Source organism: Berghia stephanieae, chromosome 13, assembly GCF_034508935.2.
Source record: "Berghia stephanieae isolate SIO BIC M18660-M18661 chromosome 13, UCSD_Bste_1.3, whole genome shotgun sequence".
NCBI lineage: Eukaryota > Metazoa > Mollusca > Gastropoda > Nudibranchia > Aeolidiidae > Berghia > Berghia stephanieae.
Genome location: NC_088372.1, coordinates 2,206,737 through 2,226,736, shown reverse-complemented (window position 1 = coordinate 2,226,736; position 20,000 = coordinate 2,206,737). Strand labels below are relative to the sequence as shown.

Here is a 20,000-nt window from a genome sequence, read left to right as displayed (position 1 = left end):
CATACACATACATACACATACACACATACATACATACACATACATACACATACACATACACACACATAGATACACACATATACATACACATACACATACACACATACACACACATACACATACATACACACATACACACATACACATATACACACAAACTCACACACATACATACACACATACACACATACACACATACACACACATACACACTTAGACACATACACATACACATACATACACACATACAGCAATACACACATACACACATACACACATACACACATACACATACACATACATACACACATACACACATACACACACATACACACATACACACATACACATACATACACACATACAAACATACACACACATACACACATACACACATACACACATACACACATACACACACATACACACATACACACATACACACATACACACATACACACACATACACACATACACACATACACACAAATACATACACACATACATACACACACGCACATACACATACACACATACATACACACACACACACACACCATCTATAGATGGTATGCGCTTGGCTAAGGGGTTCACAACATTGCCATCCGGAAGTATTACGTACCAACACACAAAACTGTGTGTATCCATGAACGTTTATAGGCAGGTTATTACAGTTTAGTGAGAAATACTCACAAAACGCAATATATATATATATATATATATATATATATATATATATATATATATATATATATATATATATATATATATATATATATATATATATATTCTCGATTGTGTCGAATACACGAGTAAACAATACACCAAAATGGGCATGATCTATAGATAGTTCGAAGATGACGTCACTCAGGTCTTTTTTATTGTTTTTTGCCATCCGCCTTTATGAGTAATGCTCACTGAACTGTATTAACCTGACTATAAACGTTCATGGATACACACAATATTGTGTGTTGATCCGTTATACTTCCGGATGGCAATGTTATGAGCTTCTTGGCCAAGCGCATACTATATATATATATATATATAGATAATATGCAGATGACGTCACTTAGGCCTTTGTTATTGTTTTTGCCATCCGCGTTTGTGAGTTGTTCTCACTAAACTGTATTAAGCAGACTATAAAAGTTCATGGTTACACAGAGTTTGTGTGTTGGTCCGTTATACTTCCGGATGGCAATGTTGTGAACTCCTTGGCCAAGCGCATTCTATATATATATATATATATATATATATATATATATATATATATATATATATATATATATATATATATATATATATATATATATATATATATATATATATATATATATATTCTCGGTTGTGTCGAATACACGAGTAAACAATACACCAAAATGGGCATGATCTATATTAACTTTCCATGTGCTCGAGGTCATTGGTCACATTGCAAAATGTGCTCAAAGTGACCCACTTACTGGAAAGTGTTCACAGCTTTTTAAATATCTAACATCACGATTGGTCATTTGATTCAGCTTGACTTATGGGTATGTTTATAACATTTGTAGACAAAGCAGCGTGTTTACATTTGTTAAGAAATATCCAATCGTTGGACAGCAACAAATCATGTGATTGATGACCTGGTTGGACAAAAACATGAATATAGATCGCTACCATTGAATGTGTGCACAATGTATTCTTTCATTATGTCGCCAAATTTTCTTTAGCGGCTGTTCCTCGTTTTTTTTTTTTTTTTTTGTTTTTTTTTTTTGGGGGGGTTCTATCTTGTTTGAAAGAATTCCCATTCGGACATGTCTGTCGAAGAAATCAAACAGCGGGCTGTTATTATTTTTTCTTTATGGCAGAATGAACACCTGTAAACATTATAAACGAACGATTGAATTTTGGCAAGCTCGGAATACGCTTCAACAGTCGTAACGTCACTTCCCTCGTAATGAAGCATGGTAACTTAGTAACGGCGGCCATCGTGCTTCTAAACAAAGAAAATCGGTACTTTTTATTCTTCATGCTGACTAGAACTTTTCAGACGTCTTGTGATCAGAATGTGTAAAAGTCAAAACATGATCAGAATTATAATTTTTTTTCCCTCTGGATACGCTTTTATGATCGTCGGAGAAATATTTCATAAGGGTATCCGCCATTGTTCCGATAGTTTGGAGCCAGTTACTAAGTTACCGTGCGTAATTACAAAGGAAGTGACGTTACGATTGTTGAAGCGTATTCTATTCGACGCTATGGTTCGTTACAGGCGACTTTATGTGAATGGGACGGTAGCCATCGTTAACTTATAGCATGGCACTGACCAAAACTGATGTCAAAAGACAAGTCTTTGGTCACAAAAGAAAACAAATCGTGAGTTGTATTCACTAGGTCAAGAAATGGGACCACGTGTTTCCATGAGCTCTACTAACGACAACTCACTAGACGATACAGAGACCTAAAAAAAATGATGTCAAACTGTAGGTCCTTGAGGGTTCTAATGTCAGGCTATAGATAGTTCGAAGTTGACGTTACTCAGGTCTTTGTTTTTGTTTTTTTGCCATCCGCATTTATGAATAATTCTCACTAAACTGTATTAACCTGACTATAAACGTTCATGGATACACACAGTTTTGTGTGTTGGTCCGTTATACTTCCGGATGCCAATGTTGTGAACTTCTTAGCCAAACGCACACTATCTAAAAGTTAACGATGGCTACGATGGGACGATGCGTGGCCTTCGTAAAGTTATGACCTGATACTGACCAAAAAATGACGTCAAAATGCCGTTTTTTTGCCATAAAAGAAAACAAATATATATCATTATTATATATAGTATGCGCTTGGCTAAGAAGCTCATAACATTGCCATCCGGAAGTATAACGGACCAACAAACAAAACTGTGTGTATCCATGAACGTTTATAGTCGGTTTAATACAGTTCAGTGAGCATTACTCATAAACGCGGATGGCAAAAAACAATAACAATGACCTGAATGACGTGAACTTCGAACTATCTATAAGTTAACGATGGCTACGATTGGACGGTGACTATTGAATTATTTTTAACTACCAAAGTGACGTCAAGACTCTCTCTCTCTCTCTCTCTCTCTCTCTCCCCACCCACCCACCCACACACACACGCGCACACACACACACACACACACACACACATTTGTATATTATAATTATTAATTGCTTTTTACACATACGTTTCATTTCCCGTTAAAATAGCATTGTGTATCATGAAAACACATTATCGTCATCATCATCATCATCATCATCATCACCGGCACATTAGATCACCTGCTGTCGATCAAGACAGAAAATATACGATGCGATTTGGTGTTCAGAACAGAACGCACCTCAACTAACTGTGTGCATTCTGCACTTCGTGGCCGATTGAAACAAAACAAAACAAAACAGAACAAAACAACGAAATACTCGTTAACAGAATTATTCTATTATTGTCTGGGAATTCCAATGTGACCCATTGTGTCAATACAGTGATATGTCGGAATGAAAGCAAATGGAGAAAAAAAAATGAGGTTTTTTCATATAGAGCAATATCCATTAAATAATAATAATAATAATAATAATAATAATAATAATAATAATAATAATAATAGTAATAATAATAATAATAATAATAATAATAATAATAATAATAATAATAATAATAATAATAATAATAATAATAATAATAATAATAATAATAATAATGCTGAAAACTTATATAGATAGAATGTATAGATAGAATGCGCTTGGCCAAGGAGTTCACAACATTGCCATCCGGAAGTATAACGGACCAACACACAAACTCTGTGTAACCATGAACTTTTATAGTCTGGTTAATACAGTTTAGTGAGAACAACTCACAAACGCGGATGGCAAAAACAATAACAAAGGCCTGAGTGACGTCATCTGCATACTATCTATAGCGCTATAACTCCCTGGCCAACAGCAACATTTAACAATTAGGACGGGACATGACGGCTGTTAGGCGATATTACATTTGTTTTTGGGACAGAGACAACGCTGTTAATGGCCAGGTACTCATTTTACACCTGAGTACGGTGAGAGAATGTGAGTAGGGAACCTTCTCCAAGGATTCAACTATGCGTCGAGCGAGGCTCGAACCCAGGACCTTCCGATCCGAAAGCGAGTGTCATACTACTACCACAAGACCGACCACACAATACCAAACTCGTAAGAAATAACTCGGTAGATGGCGTCGGGTGGATACTTGGTATGGGTAGGTCAAGCGGCTCTTCTCTATATTCTAAGTATTATGTCCGTGCCCGACGTCTGTATCCTGAGTACGGCCGTTATGTTATATGTGACCCATCATCCCAAAACGGTATTATGAATGAACGAATCAGTTGCTTAAAAGCCGAATTTAATTGTTAAACTGGTCAAAAATATAAATTGTTGGCATTCGCATCCTAAAATATGGTATCCATTCTCCTCAATAAAACATACAAACTCAACACAAGTCTGATATTTCTGGCTATAAATTCAATTTTCAACATCTTAACCATCCCGACTTAATACCTTTTTGAGGCGAAAGGTCACATATCCTGACACTGAAACCCCAAAAAACTGGCATTTTGACGTCATTATTTGGTTTTTGCACCGCCTAGTGAGTTGTCGTTAGTAGAGCTCATGGAAACAAGTTATTTCATTGGTTGAACTCTTGAATACAACTCACGATTTGTTTTCTTTTGTGGCAAAAGACTGGCATTTTGGGCTACGGTACGGCAAAGGACGGCAGTACCCGGTCGTCGGAGTAAGTCTCCGGTGTGGGTAAGCCCTTAGAAGAGAATGAAGAAAACGGAATGTTATGTTATCGAAGGCTTGATGGAGCAAAATATTTTATTTAAATTAATTCATGTTTGTGGGCAACAATATGCCTTTTTATGTTGTGTGTTTATGTGTTGGTGTGTACTATCTCGATCGAGACTGTTGTGAGTTGTTGTCATGATGTTCCGTTTGTGATTGTGACGTCATATTCTTTTTGTCAGGGTATAGATATTTCGAAGATGACGTCACTCAGGTTTTTGATATTGTATTTTGCCATCCGCGTTTGTGAGTAATGCTCACTGAACTGTATTAACCCGATTATAAACTTTTAAGGATACACACAGTGTTGTGTGTTGGTCCGTTATACATCCGGATGGCAATGTTGTGAACTCCTTGGCCAAGCGCATTCTATCTATAGATAGTTCGAAGATGACGTCACTCAGGTCTTTGTTATTGTCTTTTGCCACCCACGTCTATGAGTAATGCTCACTGAACTGTATTAACCCGACTATAAACGTTCATGGATATACACAGTTTGTGTGTTGGTCCGTTATACTTCCGGATGGCAATGTTATGAGCTTCTTAGCCAAGCGCATACTATCTATAAAATGTTTCGTGTTACGAACAACCAAAATCTAGGTATGTGTACTTAGTAAATCGCGTTCTACCGTAGCCATCGTTATGTTATAGCCTGACACTGAAATCCAAAAGGACTGGCAGTTTGACGTCATTATTTGGTTTTTGAACCGCCTAGTGAGTTGTCATAGTAGAGCTCATGGAAACAAGTTATTTCATTGGTTGAACTATTGAATAGATAGTATGCAGATGACGTCACTCAGGGCTTTGTTATTGTTTTTGCCATCCGCGTTTGTGAGTTGTTCTCACTAAACTGTATTAACCAGACTATAAAAGTTCATGGTTACACAGAGTTTGTGTGTTGGTCCGTTATACTTCCGGATGGCAATGTTGTGAACTCCTTGGCCAAGCGCATTCTATCTATACAACTCACGATTTGTTTTCTTTTGTGGCAAAAGACTGGCATTTTGACGCCATATTTTGGTCAGTATCAGGCCTTAACTTTACGAAGGCCACGGTTCTACCCACTTCGGTGGAGATACATGCCTCGTGCATATTATTTATTTATTTATTTTCTCATCGTGAATGAGATGTAAAAATCTATTCACGACAAGTTGTTCTTTATTGTTTGTTCAAAGCTCGAAGTTTATTGTCATTATTCCTAACCTACAACACATTTTGTGTAACCATCTTTATAGCGTGTACTGTCTGTGTCCAGTATAGCCGTGTCACTCACAAACTTACCAATGACAGTGAAAGTACACATTAAAAACAATAATAAAGTAAAGATAGATTAAAAACTACACACTGGATATTTGTCTTCATTCAACCTCGGTCTGACCTCATATCATCATATATTTTCTTGACTCACGTGTGATAATATTCATTAAATGATTTTTTTACATCAAGACGAGCAACGGCGGAGATCTTACGAATAATTGGTGAGTAATAAATAATAATAATAAATAATAATAATAATAATAATAATAATAATAATAATAATAATAATAATAATAATAATAAGGGAGGCCTTCCGAAAGCTCCTACATCCCCAGTATTCTTTGTTTTTATAATGTTTTGGTAGGGGGGTTGGGAGGGGGAAAACTTTTTAAAAAAAGTCTCCCCTCTTTATACTATAACATTATAAAAAACAAAGAATACTGGGGATGTAGGAGCTTTCGGAAGGCCTCCCAATAATGATAATAATAATAATAATAATAATAATAATAATAATAATAATAATAATAATAATAATAATAATAATAATAATAATAATAGATCTTTATTGTCCATAAATACGGCAATTTGTCATTTAGTTACACTTGTTATAACGTTATATGATAACTATAACATTGAACAGATATTTCACTCCTACTTATTCCCTCTCTCTCTCTCTCTCTCTCTCTCTTTCTCTCTCTCTCTCTCTCTCTCTCTCCCACACCTCTCTCTCTCTCTCTCTCTCTCTCACACACACACACACACATTGAGTTAAAGAAGCAAATGTAGTTCCCTAGTTGGAGCCGAAAATTCGTATTTCTACGAATTGTTCGTAGTAGTAGCCATGTCTGTATTTTGCTCACCGTTCACTTTACGGGGCGGAGACGACCGTCTGAGATACTGTCTGTCCTTTTATTGGTTAAAGATGGGGCTTAAATAGGATACTGTTCCAAGCAAAAATTTTAATCGCCTCGCTCTAACTTAAAAAAAAACAAAAAACTTGAGATATGATCATCCTGACAACTTTATAAGCTTTCCTATGTCTTAGAGTGTCGATTAAGTGAAAAAAAGTGATTTTATGATTTTTTGAGAGATACTGTCCTTTTGTTGGTTAGGGAAGAATAATGATGAGAAAACAATATAGATAGACTATGGAGAAGTGCCAGACGTAAACATAACAGTGAATAAAAATATCGCACGGTGTCAGAGAGATATTTCACCAACCGTACTGTCGTACTCTGTGAAAACCCATAATATTTAAACATTTGGCCAGAAAAATCGTCCTTCACGTTATATCGATCTATTTAAATGACCCTCATCTTGGCTAAAAACTCTCAAACCTGGGACTTCACGAATTATTATTATTAATATTATTATTATTATTGTTATTATTATTGTTATTATTATTATTGTTATTATTATTATTATTATTATTACTATATTATTATTATTATTATTATTATTATTATTATTATTATTATTATTATTATTATTAATAATATATTATTATTATTAATATTATTATTATTATTATTATTATTATTATTATTATTATTATTATTATTATTATTATATTATTATTAATATTTTATTATTATTATTATTATTATTATTATTATTATTATTATTATATTATTATTATTATTATTATTATTATTATTATTATTATTATTATTATTACTATTATTATAATTATTATTACGCCTCCCCTCCTCAAACAGTAACATCAACAATCAACCCCCCCCCCCCCCACCGTCCCTCCCCTAATTAATATTATTATATTATATATATTACTTACTTGATTAGTTGATATGGAAACATTACGTTCATGTATGAACTATAATGATATTGGCAATTGCCTAAAAATAAACCTTTAGAATTTCATATAATTTTGAAAGAAATTCCGTCCCTGTGGTTATAAGGTGAAAATTGGATTCAATTGTCGTAACGTCACTTCCTTCCTAATGACGCATGGTAACTTAGCAACACTGGCTCTAATCTATCGGAACAATGGCGGACGCCCGTATGAAATATTTCTCCGGCGAGCATAAAAGCGTACCCAGAGGAAAAAAAACCATTATAAATCTGATCATCTTTTGACTTTTACACATTCTGATCACAAGACATATGAAAAGTTCTAGCCAGCTTGAAGAATAAAAAGTAATGATTTTCTTTGTTTAGAACCAAGATGGCCGTCGTTGCCGGGCGGCGTGACATCAGACTACTGAATCCAATTACTTAACACCACCAGCCTGACATTCCACCGAGAATTATCTCCCTTTAAAACACAATCAAGAATAATAATATATGATAATCGTAGATGATAATAACCAATAACCACGAACGATAAATAATAATCGTTTCTATGATTGTATTGATGGCGTTACTTAATTATCGCTGATAGCATAGCAGTACACTTACAAATGTGGTATCGTGGTATGCATGATACTCGCCTTCGGATCGGAATGTCTTGGGGGGTTCGAGCCTCGCTCGGCGCATAGTTTAACTCCTTGGAAAAAGGCTCTTTACTCACATTTATCTCACTGTACTCATGTGTAAAATGAGTAGTAGCTGGCCATGAACAGCGTTGTCTTTGTCGTAAAAAAATTGTAATATCGTCTAACAGGCGCCATGTCTTGTTCTACATGTTACGTGTTGCTGTTAGTCAGGGACCCTTTGTAACAACAAGAGATGAAGTGAGTAGGAAAGTGCCAGAAGACAATAGAGAATAAAAGATTTTCGCGGCGGTGATGGGAGTTTGAACCCGCGACCTTACTGGTACGACAACTCCGCCTGGCCGGGGAGAGCGTGACTCTACCGTATGAGCTATCCACGATCCCAAAAAAAGATAGTCTCTAACTCCTAGTCATTATTACAGTCCTCACTACCCGACTACTTGAGACCACGGGTCCAACACACACAGTAAAACGCTTTGGATATTGCGGAGGTTTTTTTTTTTTTTGTTTTGTTTGTTTTTGTTTTTTTTTGTTTTAGTGCAAACAAAAAACAAAAAACCCCAAAAACACCCCCCGCCCTCAACAAAACAACCCTTTATTCCATTCAATAATGACCATGCTTTTACGTAAACGATGTATAATTACTACAAAAACACGGCATTCAATGGAGAGAAAAAAAGTCCTCCGTGGCCATCTTGTGTTATAACATCAATGCTGAAGATCTACTTAACATCCCCCACCTCCTCCTTCCCCCCCCCCCCCCCCCCCCCCCCCAATCACAAGTACCGACCAAAAAAGAAGCCAAGCGGAGGAGATAATCCCATCCATTTAACTCTTTTTGACATTTCATCATAGCGAGTTATCTTTCCTTGATTTGATTTCCCCCCAATCTCGTTGTAGAGATCTCTCCCGCCCTTTATCGAGATGGCTGAACAAGATTTCCTGAAGAAGTGGTGGTAGTAACTGGATTGGAGGGGGAAGGGGGAGAAGTAGGGGGGGGGGGAGGGTTTAACTCACTCTATCCTAGAAAAGTTTTGCTACTTTTCATAATTGGAAAAAAATGTATTAAAATGAGCATGTACAAAGATAGTTTTATTCAACTATCATAAACATATAAACATTAAAAACATTAGCGTTGATACTACGCATGTAATTGAGGGGGGAGGAGAAGAAATAGCATCCTTTTATCAGCACCGTAAATAATTGGCTCAGACTATGTGTGTGTGTGTGTGTGTGTGTGTGTGTGTGTGTGTGTGTGTGGCACCTTCCATACACACTTGTTCAGATCTTTACCTTACAATGGTCCTTAATTTCTTAATTTGTCTGTGTGTTTATGTGTGTGTGTGTGGGTGTGTGTGTGTGTGTGTGCGTGTAATAATAATCATAATAATCGACTATAATTGCCGATGCCATATCAATTTTTCTATATTATTGCCCGTGTAATTAGACATGGTTACCTACACACCAGAGGTTGTTGCTAGTGTTGGGCATATCGTATCGATATATCGATATGAATGGCAATGTCGAATCATATCCATTTCAAAATGGCATATCTATATCAATAGATATTATGCTCCCAGTTTACCAAGGCTGCCGGATGGCTACGTGCATGGTGTCATGTCTATGTGGGAGAGTGGCAGGTAGGAGTAGAGAGATAGGAGTCAAGATAGTTTCCCCATAGACTAGTGTCTGGTGCCACTTTTATTTTTCTCTGTTATAGTCGGGTAAAGCTCTTGACACTTGACAAAAAGTAATAAAATGTTTTAAGTTTAAAGAAATAGGTAGTAGAATAGTGGTACATTATTGGCACGTTATATAGGGATATGTAGGTTCAGAAGGTAAGTATTAATCCCCGTTAAAGAAGAAGTACTTAAATATAAATCAACAGAATTGCCTCATACAATAACAAGTTAACACAGAATTAGCCAAAGAATAATAGTGCTGGTTTGGATTAATTAAATTTAGACTATGGGTATTTAATCTTCATCACAAACTATTCATTTTGTTTTACTGAGTGGGCTTAACTTTCGAGGTGTCTGGGCGGCGCTAAGGTTTTTCCGTTATATGGGACAGGAGCCGTTCTGGTTCAGTAGGTTCAGTCGACCGCTTGCCAGATTTCACTCTGTATCATTTGTAGCCAAGTTCTAGATGGCAAGTCGGTGACCTGATGCATGTTTGGCCGTTCTGCTTGGCCTTTTAAAAAATTGTGCCTAGGGAGATAACGATTAACAACTGGCGATGCGTGAGAGTAGGTATTAAGAATATGTATTGATTTATTATTATTTATTTTTAGTTTTTACAATCCTGGGAAAGTTAAGGCGATTGAAATATATCACTACACATGGCCAAAATTGGACAAGTAGAGAATAATTCCTTCATTTCTTGTTATTATCGACTTATAATGTTGGAACCAAAAACAACACAAAATCAGTTTACTATGATAAACAATGGAGTAACGAAGAACTTTTTAGTGAAAAGAGGGGTTGGCAATTGGGAGTGCGAGGGGGAGGGGGGTCGCTGTGTATCGAAATTTTTCATAGATTTTCGATATATCGATGTACAATTCCTTTGCATCGATAAATATCGATATATCGATAATACAATTGACGAAATGTCGTATCGTATCGATATCGATAATTTGTGATATCGCCCAACACTAGTTGCTGCTATTTTTAGAAATTATAACAGGCATTGCTTGCTGGAGCAAGGCTGTTTGATCTCTATGATGATAACTTGCGTGGTTATAATAAGTAGCCGGTCATTACTGTCGTACTCTGGAAAAACCCATATTTTAAAATTTGGCCAGAAAACTCGTCCTTCAAATATCGATCGATTTAACCCTCTACTCCTTACCAGGCATTTTGAAAATTTTCCTCAAAACTTCACACCCACCCACCCAACACAAAAACAGACATTTCTGACCCAAACAGAAAAGCAACAAGCACATTCTATACATAATATTGTTCGACAATATGAACTCTATTACAGAATGTCAAGTTTTTATAGCTATAGCAAAAAGAAACGAAATCTGGATGAGAAAAGTGACGATTGAATCCTAACAAATGTGTCGATTTTCCAATAGATGGCAGGGAGAGGGTTAAATTACCCTCATCTTGCAAATCCCCCCCCCCCAAAACCCCCAAAAAAAAACAACTCTCAAACCTGGGATTTCGCGAATGTGACAATAATATGAGGCTCATTTTAATCGATCGATATTTGAAGGACGCATTTTCTGACTAAAGTTTTAAAGGTTTGAGCTTGTATTTTTTTTTTTACCCCAAGAGGACGACAGAACAGTCGACTTTTTATTGATTTAATTCGTGTCTGCAAGTCAAGAACGAGAAGGAAGTGATGAATATCATAGAAGGAATGAAACTGACGCCACTAAGGTCTTTGTTACTGTTTTAGCCAGTTATTTTTCCGACAGCGTTGTCTATCATATCGGAAAAATAATTGTAGTATCGCCTAACAGGCGCCCTGTCTCGTTCTACTTGTTACGTGTTGCTGTTTGTCAGGGACCCCTTGTAAAGCTCTTTGAGCACGTTTAGTCGATATATTTCGCTATACAAAAGGTGAAGCTCTTTTTAAAATAAATTGTATTAATAGATACATCATTTCATAATCATTAAAAATGAATTAAACCAAAACTCAATAGTGACCCATCGTCTCAAAACGGTAGTATGTGGGAACGAACCAGATGATTAAAAGCCGAATTTAATGTTAAACTGGTCAAAAATATAAATTGTTGGCATTAGCACCCTAAAACATGGTATCCATTCTCCTCAATAAAACATACAAACTCAACACAAGTCTGATATTTCTGGCTATAAATTCAATTATCAAATTCTTAACCAGCCATAAGGAACATGGAGAATTAAAGAAGCTTATATACAGAGAAGTGGTAAGACATGGAATGAGATAAAAAAAGTTAGCTCAGGATAGAGAAGGATGGAAACTGTTTGTCTGTGGCCTATACCCTGACCCAGGGTGAAAAAGGCAATGATGATGATGATGATGATGATGATGATGATGATGATGAACCATCCCGACTTAATACCGTTTTGAGGCGAAAGGTCACAATTCTTAAAACGAGCAGCGGTCCCTAAGCGTCACTACACTCTTATTATAAATTTTCACTCCGCTCTCTTGTCTTCAATCAGAAGTGAGATAACTATCCATTACCATAACACATCGCTTCTGCTTCTGCTTCTGGTTCTGTTTCTGCTTCTGCTTCTGCTATTAAATAACTAAACTGAACTAAACCGGAAGTCATCAATGTTTACCATTGGGGTTTCCGCCGGAAGTTGTTCATTGTCCCAACGGGGGCATTTTGGGTCCTTTTACGGTAGGGGATTGACGCGTGATTTTACTGTTAGAATTAAAGTCGGGGATTTACTTTGATAAAACACAATATAAATTTTTGTTTTTGGTGAGAAATTTAAAAAGAAATTTTATATTCAAATAATATGAATAAATAGGATTGCCCTTTAATTCTCTCCTTACCAATCCTTTTCAGTATTTTCCCAAAATGGCAGGCTTACCCAGCAGAAAAATTGATTTTTCAAAACTCAAACAGTCTCTCCACAAAACAACTTTATGTTCTTATTAATTAAACAAAGATCATTCTTCAAAGTTTGTGATGTACAAAATAAATCTGAATAAGAAAAAAATGTATATTGTGTCGTAACAAATGTGACGATTTTGCTGTGGGTGGTAAGGAGAGGGTTACACTGGCAATTTGAGTTCCATATCATTCGTAATGACTGTAATTGCTGTGCGATTATGGGGTCTTGTGGTATGACACTAGCTTTCGGATCGGAAGGCCCTGCCTTCCAGCCTAGCTCGACGCATAGTTGAGTCCTTGTAGAAGACTCTTTACTCACATTCTCTTACCGTACTTAGGTGTAAAATGAGTACCTGGCCGTTAACAGCGTTGTCTCTGTCGGAAACACTTGTAATATCGCCTAACAGGCGTTATGTCTCGTTCTACATGTTACTTGTTTCTGTTGGTCAGGGACCCTTTGTAAAGCGTTTTGAGCACATTTAGTGGATATTGCGCTATCTAAAAGCTCAAGTTTATTTCATTGCTTTTCTTTGAGCTCACGTTTTTAAATAAATAGATAAATAAACAAATAATTAAATACATAAATAAATAAATAAATAAAGTCTTCTTTATTCATCTTCAAAGTGGAATTTGTTTCCTTTGGGTCCATTCCCACGAAACACTGGATCAACTCAGGCGTCAGCCGCAATGCAGCGCTGCAAACTGGCTAGGGCGAGTTGACTTGACTTGACTTGCTCAAGGCCACACACAGTGCGATAGGGAATTGAACTAAGTACCTTCTGAATACGAAGCAAACACCAAACCCCAGTAACACACTGCGGTAAAAAAGAAGAAGAAGAAGAAAAAAAACAAACAAAAAAAAAAACAAAAAAAACAACCCCCCCCCCCCAAAGAAAAACAAAAACAAAACAAAAAACAAAAACAAAACAAAGGAGCTTAAATGGCATAAATTCCAATTTCCAATATTTTATTCAAGAACTGTCTGGCCAACATGAGATAGATATAATAGGGCTTTTTGTCATAAAATATTGCCACACTTTTTGAGACTCCCTCTAAAATGGAACATCAACCGTCTCGGTAATGGGAATGGGTAACTCTGCCGTCACATGATCAAATGACGCAAGTGCCGACGTAAACAAAAATGAGCTATTTATATCATGGGAATCCTCATTTCAAGGCATACAATACCATCCAGGCCACATAGATAGTAATGTGCAATTTTATACTATCAGAAATACTCTAAATTTGAAATTGAAACATATAATAAATCCTTAAATTTCCGAACACATTTCCAGCCATAGTTCAAAACTAACCAAATGGCATTTAGGTGCTTTTGTCATACGCCGGCAGAACTGGTAATGTTATTATGGTGGGGTGTGAAAATTGATTCCATATGATTGTCGCATGATTGTCCTATGGCCATCATTCTTTCATTGACACCCATGTTTGACGCTTTTAACGATTTTAAAACGAGAATCATGGGAATTTTATTGCCCTCGTAATTTAATGGTGTACCGGAAGTGGGAGATATCCGTGATTCAATGGAATTGTCGGCCATGTTTGTTGTCGGGAATCGGAGATTGTTTGAAATATTCTAATAATATGTGGATAATTTATTAATATAATGAGTAGGAATATTGATTATTTATTCAGTAATAAACAAACATGAATATAACAGCTTCAAAGAAAGATTAAAGCATCAAACACGGAACGTTTCGGGCTCAAAACCCTTCTTCAGCCTCTTCTTAGAGGGATCTTGTGCTGGCGTCTGGGTGAGACTTTTAAGTGATCTCAAACTAAGTAAACAGATAGTGTGCTCTTGGAATCTACATCTGTTCTCTCTTTGAACTAATTCCCCTTTGTCTTACTATTTCTTGGGTACTTTAATTATAATTCTAGAACTTTTTATTATCCCATTTTCTTCCTTTTAACTGGCGCTGATATGACCTTAAACGTGTTGCAAGCGTCGTAAAACCCTTAAGAAAGAAACGAACAAACAAATAAAACCTGACACGTCTTATAGGGCAGCGTGACTCAGCGGTCCGGTCTTTGCTTCGTACCCAAAAGGTACCGAGTTCGACTACACGCCTCGTTGTGTGGCCTTGAGCAAATCATCGCGCCTTAATTCACTTTGCGGCCTTGTAATGCGGCTAACGCCTGGGTTATTCCAGTCTTCCCTTGGAATAGACCCTAGAGACAAATTTCTCATTGGGGATTAATAAAAGGAATTTTATTTTTTATTTATTTATTATTTTCCTTGGTCTCCGAGTTGAGGGTTTTCGACAAGAGAGGGTCATTTTAGTCGATGGAGATTTGAAGGCCACCAGTTTCCAGTTTGTGTCAACTGACGGCTCAATCAGCCTCGAATAGATCAATAAATTAATGATAATTATGGCCTTCATACATTCTTTAATCACGAAAACTCATTGACATCAGATGGCTGGACTGGACTGGACGCCCTTTGTGGTTGGGTCCCAAGTACTCTTCAACGGTCGTCACGTCACTTCCCTCGTAATGACGCATGGTAATTTAGTAACTGGCTCTAAATTATCGGCGGACGCCATGAAATATTTCGCCGACGATCATAAAAGCGTATCCATAGGGGAAAAAAACCCATTATAAATCTGATCATGTTTTTACTTTTACACATTCTGATCCCAAGACATATGAAAATTTCTAGCCAGCATGAAGAATAAAAAGTACCGATTTTCTTTGTTTAGAACCACTATGGCCGCCGTTGCTGGGCGACGTGACATCAGACTATTGAAGTGACGTTATGACTGTTGAAGCGCATTCGCGGCTCAGCCTTATATAGATCAATACAGGCCTTCATACATTCTCTAATCCCGACATCTCATTTACAATTCTCATGATCATACATAAAACATCACCTCTCTATTTACATCATTTTTCAGTGTCCAACAGCTTGATTATCCCCCCCCCCCCCCCCCCCCCCCCCCAGTGGCGCGGCATACTTACAGTATCAGAAGAAAATGACTTATAACATGCTGTAATATTTAAAATACAAAAGAAAGAAAATTAAATTAAAGAAGAGACTTACTCGAATAAATAAATAAGAGGCGGTATGTATCGTTTCTCAGTTTTATTTATTTATTTTTCAAAATGCTATAATCTATTTCAAAAGATGGATGCGATGCCAGGCACCAAATCAACCAATATAGCCACGCCCCTGTCCCCTCCCCCTTCCCCCTCTCTCTTTCGATTACCTCCCCTATCGATAACTCCAGCAATTTTTGAATTATTTATTTTCTACATTGTACCGTAGACTGGGGTAACATTGCCATAACCCTCTCCTTACCACCATAGGAAAATCGTCACTTTCATTAAATGTCCAACCAGCACGTTTATCAACCAGATTTATTTTCTTAATCCATCAATTTAAAGACAAATGTTTTGTTATAGCTATAAAAAACATGACACTGTGTTGTAGAGTTCATTTTGCTTGTCAATATAATAATAATAATAATAATAATAATAATAATAATAATAATAATAATAATAATAATAATAATAATAATAATAATAATAATAATAATAATAATAATAATAATAATAATAATAATAATAATAATAATACTTTATTGCATCCCAAAAAGGAAATTTTTTGTACAGACGTGTTATAATTTACACATAAGATAAAAATACAATGGAAATAGGATGTATGTATATAAAAAAGGAGCAGCTCTATAACCAGAGCTGCGCTTTATAATATGAATAATTTCAACACTGTAAAATAGTTAAAACTGTCACCATAAATTGAAAATTGAAAAGATTGCAAAACAAATAAATTAATAAATTAATATTTATATTTTAAAAAAGTAAAAATGAGAAATAATTATATAAAAATGATATTGCTTGTTGTTATAAAGCCTAATACTGGACGGCAGAAAAGATTTTCGGTGTCTCTCTGTTTTCGTTGAAATAGAGAAAGGGCGACCACTTCTTTCTGACATAATAATTGATGGTCTTAGTGGATGATACTGGTCATTTAATATTTTAGTTATTTTATTTATACAAAATTTCTCGTATAAAAGATCTACATCGTCAACATCATTTATATAGCGTTTAATGGATTTTTTAATATTTGAATTTATTTTGTTCCTTTCCACTGCTAAGCAATTGCCTCCCCAAGCTGTTATACAAAATGACAAAACACTTTCGATTACTGCTCTATAAAATAATGTGCAGAGGGTTTTATCTATTCTAAACTGAGAGAGTTTCGATAAAAAATATGTACGTCTGCACATCTTATGCCTAATTATTTTCAAGTGTTCATCCCACTTGAGCCTGTCATCAATCGTTACACCAAGGTATTTGTAGTGAGGAACTCGCTGGACGAATTGGTCCTTTAATTTTAACGGTTCTATCGGTTCCTTCACTCTCCTAAAGTCAATCACTAGCTCCTTTGTCTTGCTTATGTTAAGCTCTAGGTGGTGGGCATCACACCAAGACACAAATCTATCAATTTCTTGCCTATAAGCCACTTCGTTGCCATTTGTTATGAGGCCTTGAAGAGCGGTGTCATCTGCAAACTTTATTAAAGGTACACTCAGGTTTTGACTTCTACAGTCATTCGTGTATATTGTGAATAATACAGGGGACAATACACAACCTTGAGGAGCACCAGTATTTGTAGTTATACAGGAAGATTTGTTTTGCCCTAATTGAACATATTGTGCTCTCTCCGTAAGAAATTCGAGCACCCAAGCAATTATATACTTGTTTAAATTCAGACTAGTCAATTTTTGAACAACCGAGGTTGCATTGTATTGAACGCTGAAGAAAAATCTGCAAAAAGCAATCTGCAATAGCTCCTAGCGTGATCTAGATGCCTGTAGATGTTGTTTGTAAACAGCAAAATGGCATCCTCTACGCCACGTCCTGGTTTGTAAGCAAATTGATGACTATCACTCAATGGCATAAACTGATTCCTAATTTTAACAAGAACAAGTTTTTCTAAAGATTTCATGACTATTGAAGTCAGTGCAACAGGTCTGAGATCGTTCATAGTTTCAAGTTTTTCTTTTTTTTGGAACAGGAATAATTTTTGAAGTTTTCCAAATTTCAGGGATTGAAATGCATTGGAGGGACCAGTTAAAAATATGTGTATAAATGGGGGAAAGCTGGTGGGCACATTCTTTTAATAGTTTTCCTTTCAATCCATCCGGCCCAGCAGCCTTCCTCTCGTTTAGTTTCGAAAATACGAATCTCGTTTCCTCTTCACTGACCTCAATAGTCATTTCATCTTCCAAGGCCCTGTCTAATTTATGTTTTTCATTTTCAATATCAAATTTGTTTGCTGTGTCGAAACGTGAATAAAATTTATTTAAAGTTTCAATTTCGATATCTTCTGATATAATCGTGGGCTTTGGATTATAGTTCACAGCAGTTTTAAGCCCCCGCCACGTGTCCCTTATATCCCCAGAAGAAAAGCATTTTTCAATTTTATTTTTGTACTTATCTCTACAACTAGATATTACCCTCTTTATGTCTTTTTGTTTTGTTTTCAGATCTTTTTTGTTTCCACTAGTATAGAGAGTTTTCTTTTGGTTCAATAAAAGTTTTAGATCTTTTGTTATCCAAGGCTTGTTGTTAGGATAATATTTTATTTCCTTTTTACAAGACACTAGCTGTTCACAGAATTTTAAATACTCACTCACACAGTCATTCAGCTCATCCACACTATCACATGATTCGATAAAAACATTCCAGTCAGTGCATTCAAAACAACCACGCAAATCTTCACACACACTTCCATTCCAGATCTGTACACTTTTCTTTACTGGTTTTACACGTTTAAAAACAGGGCGGTAGGTGGGGGGTAGCAAGAGCATGCAGTGGTCAGATAAACCTAATGGGGCACGGGGTAAACATTTATAACTATTTTTAATATTACACAGGAATAAATCTAATGTTTTTTTGTCCCTTGTCTCGCAGTCCACGTATTGATGAAGTCCCGGGAGAGTAAAATCGTTACATTGGTTAAAATCGCCAGTGACCATCAATACGGCATCGGGTGACTTAATTTGAATGTCCTGTATTTCTTTCCTCAAAATATTTTTCGCTGTGGTGTTGTCTGATGATGGTGGAATGTAGACGTTGATGATGATGACATGAGTATATTCCCGGGGTAGGTAATATGGTCGTGACGAAACAGTAATAAATTCAATTTTATCGTCACAATACATTTTCTTTATCTGACAGTTATTGGGGTGGCACCATTTGTTGTTAATATATGTGCACACCCCACCCCCAGTTCGTTTATTTACATTAGTCCGATCTCCTCGAAATAGTGAATATTGTTCAATATTAAAACATGATGATGGTATGTGAGGAGATAGCCAAGTCTCTGTTAACGCTATTATGGAGGCTTGACGATAGTCACTATTAAAACGACACAGTGAAAACAGTTCATCAATTTTATTTTTCAGTGATCTTACATTACCTGTCACTACACAGGGTAAAAATGGACGAAAAGGCCGTCTGTTAAATTTTGTTTTTATTCCTCCCTTTCTCCCCCTCTTTCTTACTTTAACAAACGATGTGTCAATAGTGGGTGGTGGGGGTGACACGGGTTGGAGGGATCGGAGAGTCTCTGGAGTATAAGTTATCGATAGGCTTATTTTGGCAGCAAAATCACAGGCTAAAACACCATTTATGCTTATAAATATACTAATAAATATAAAAATCAGGAACAATATATACTTCACATCCATTTTGAATAAAAATTAGGCTTAAATTCCGACGATTGAATGATAAATGAATAAAAATATGTGTAGAAAATAGGTAAACATTCACAACACGTCTGTTGTCGCCGGAAGCCAGCGCCATACATTGTACCATATGAAATATTATGCATAGAATGTTTTTGTTGCTTTTCTGTTT

General features: G+C 36.0%; 1 protein-coding gene across 1 annotated transcript in view; it reads left to right on the top strand.

Moving 5' to 3' along the window:
* The window catches only part of LOC144958954 (uncharacterized), a 333,886-nt gene that overhangs the window by 10,799 nt on the left and 303,087 nt on the right, over window positions 1-20,000 (top strand). Inside the window, exon 2 of the mRNA XM_078891251.1 lies at window positions 6,056-6,298. The gene's annotated coding sequence lies outside the window, so the exon portion shown is untranslated. The remainder of the gene's footprint in view (window positions 1-6,055; window positions 6,299-20,000) is intronic.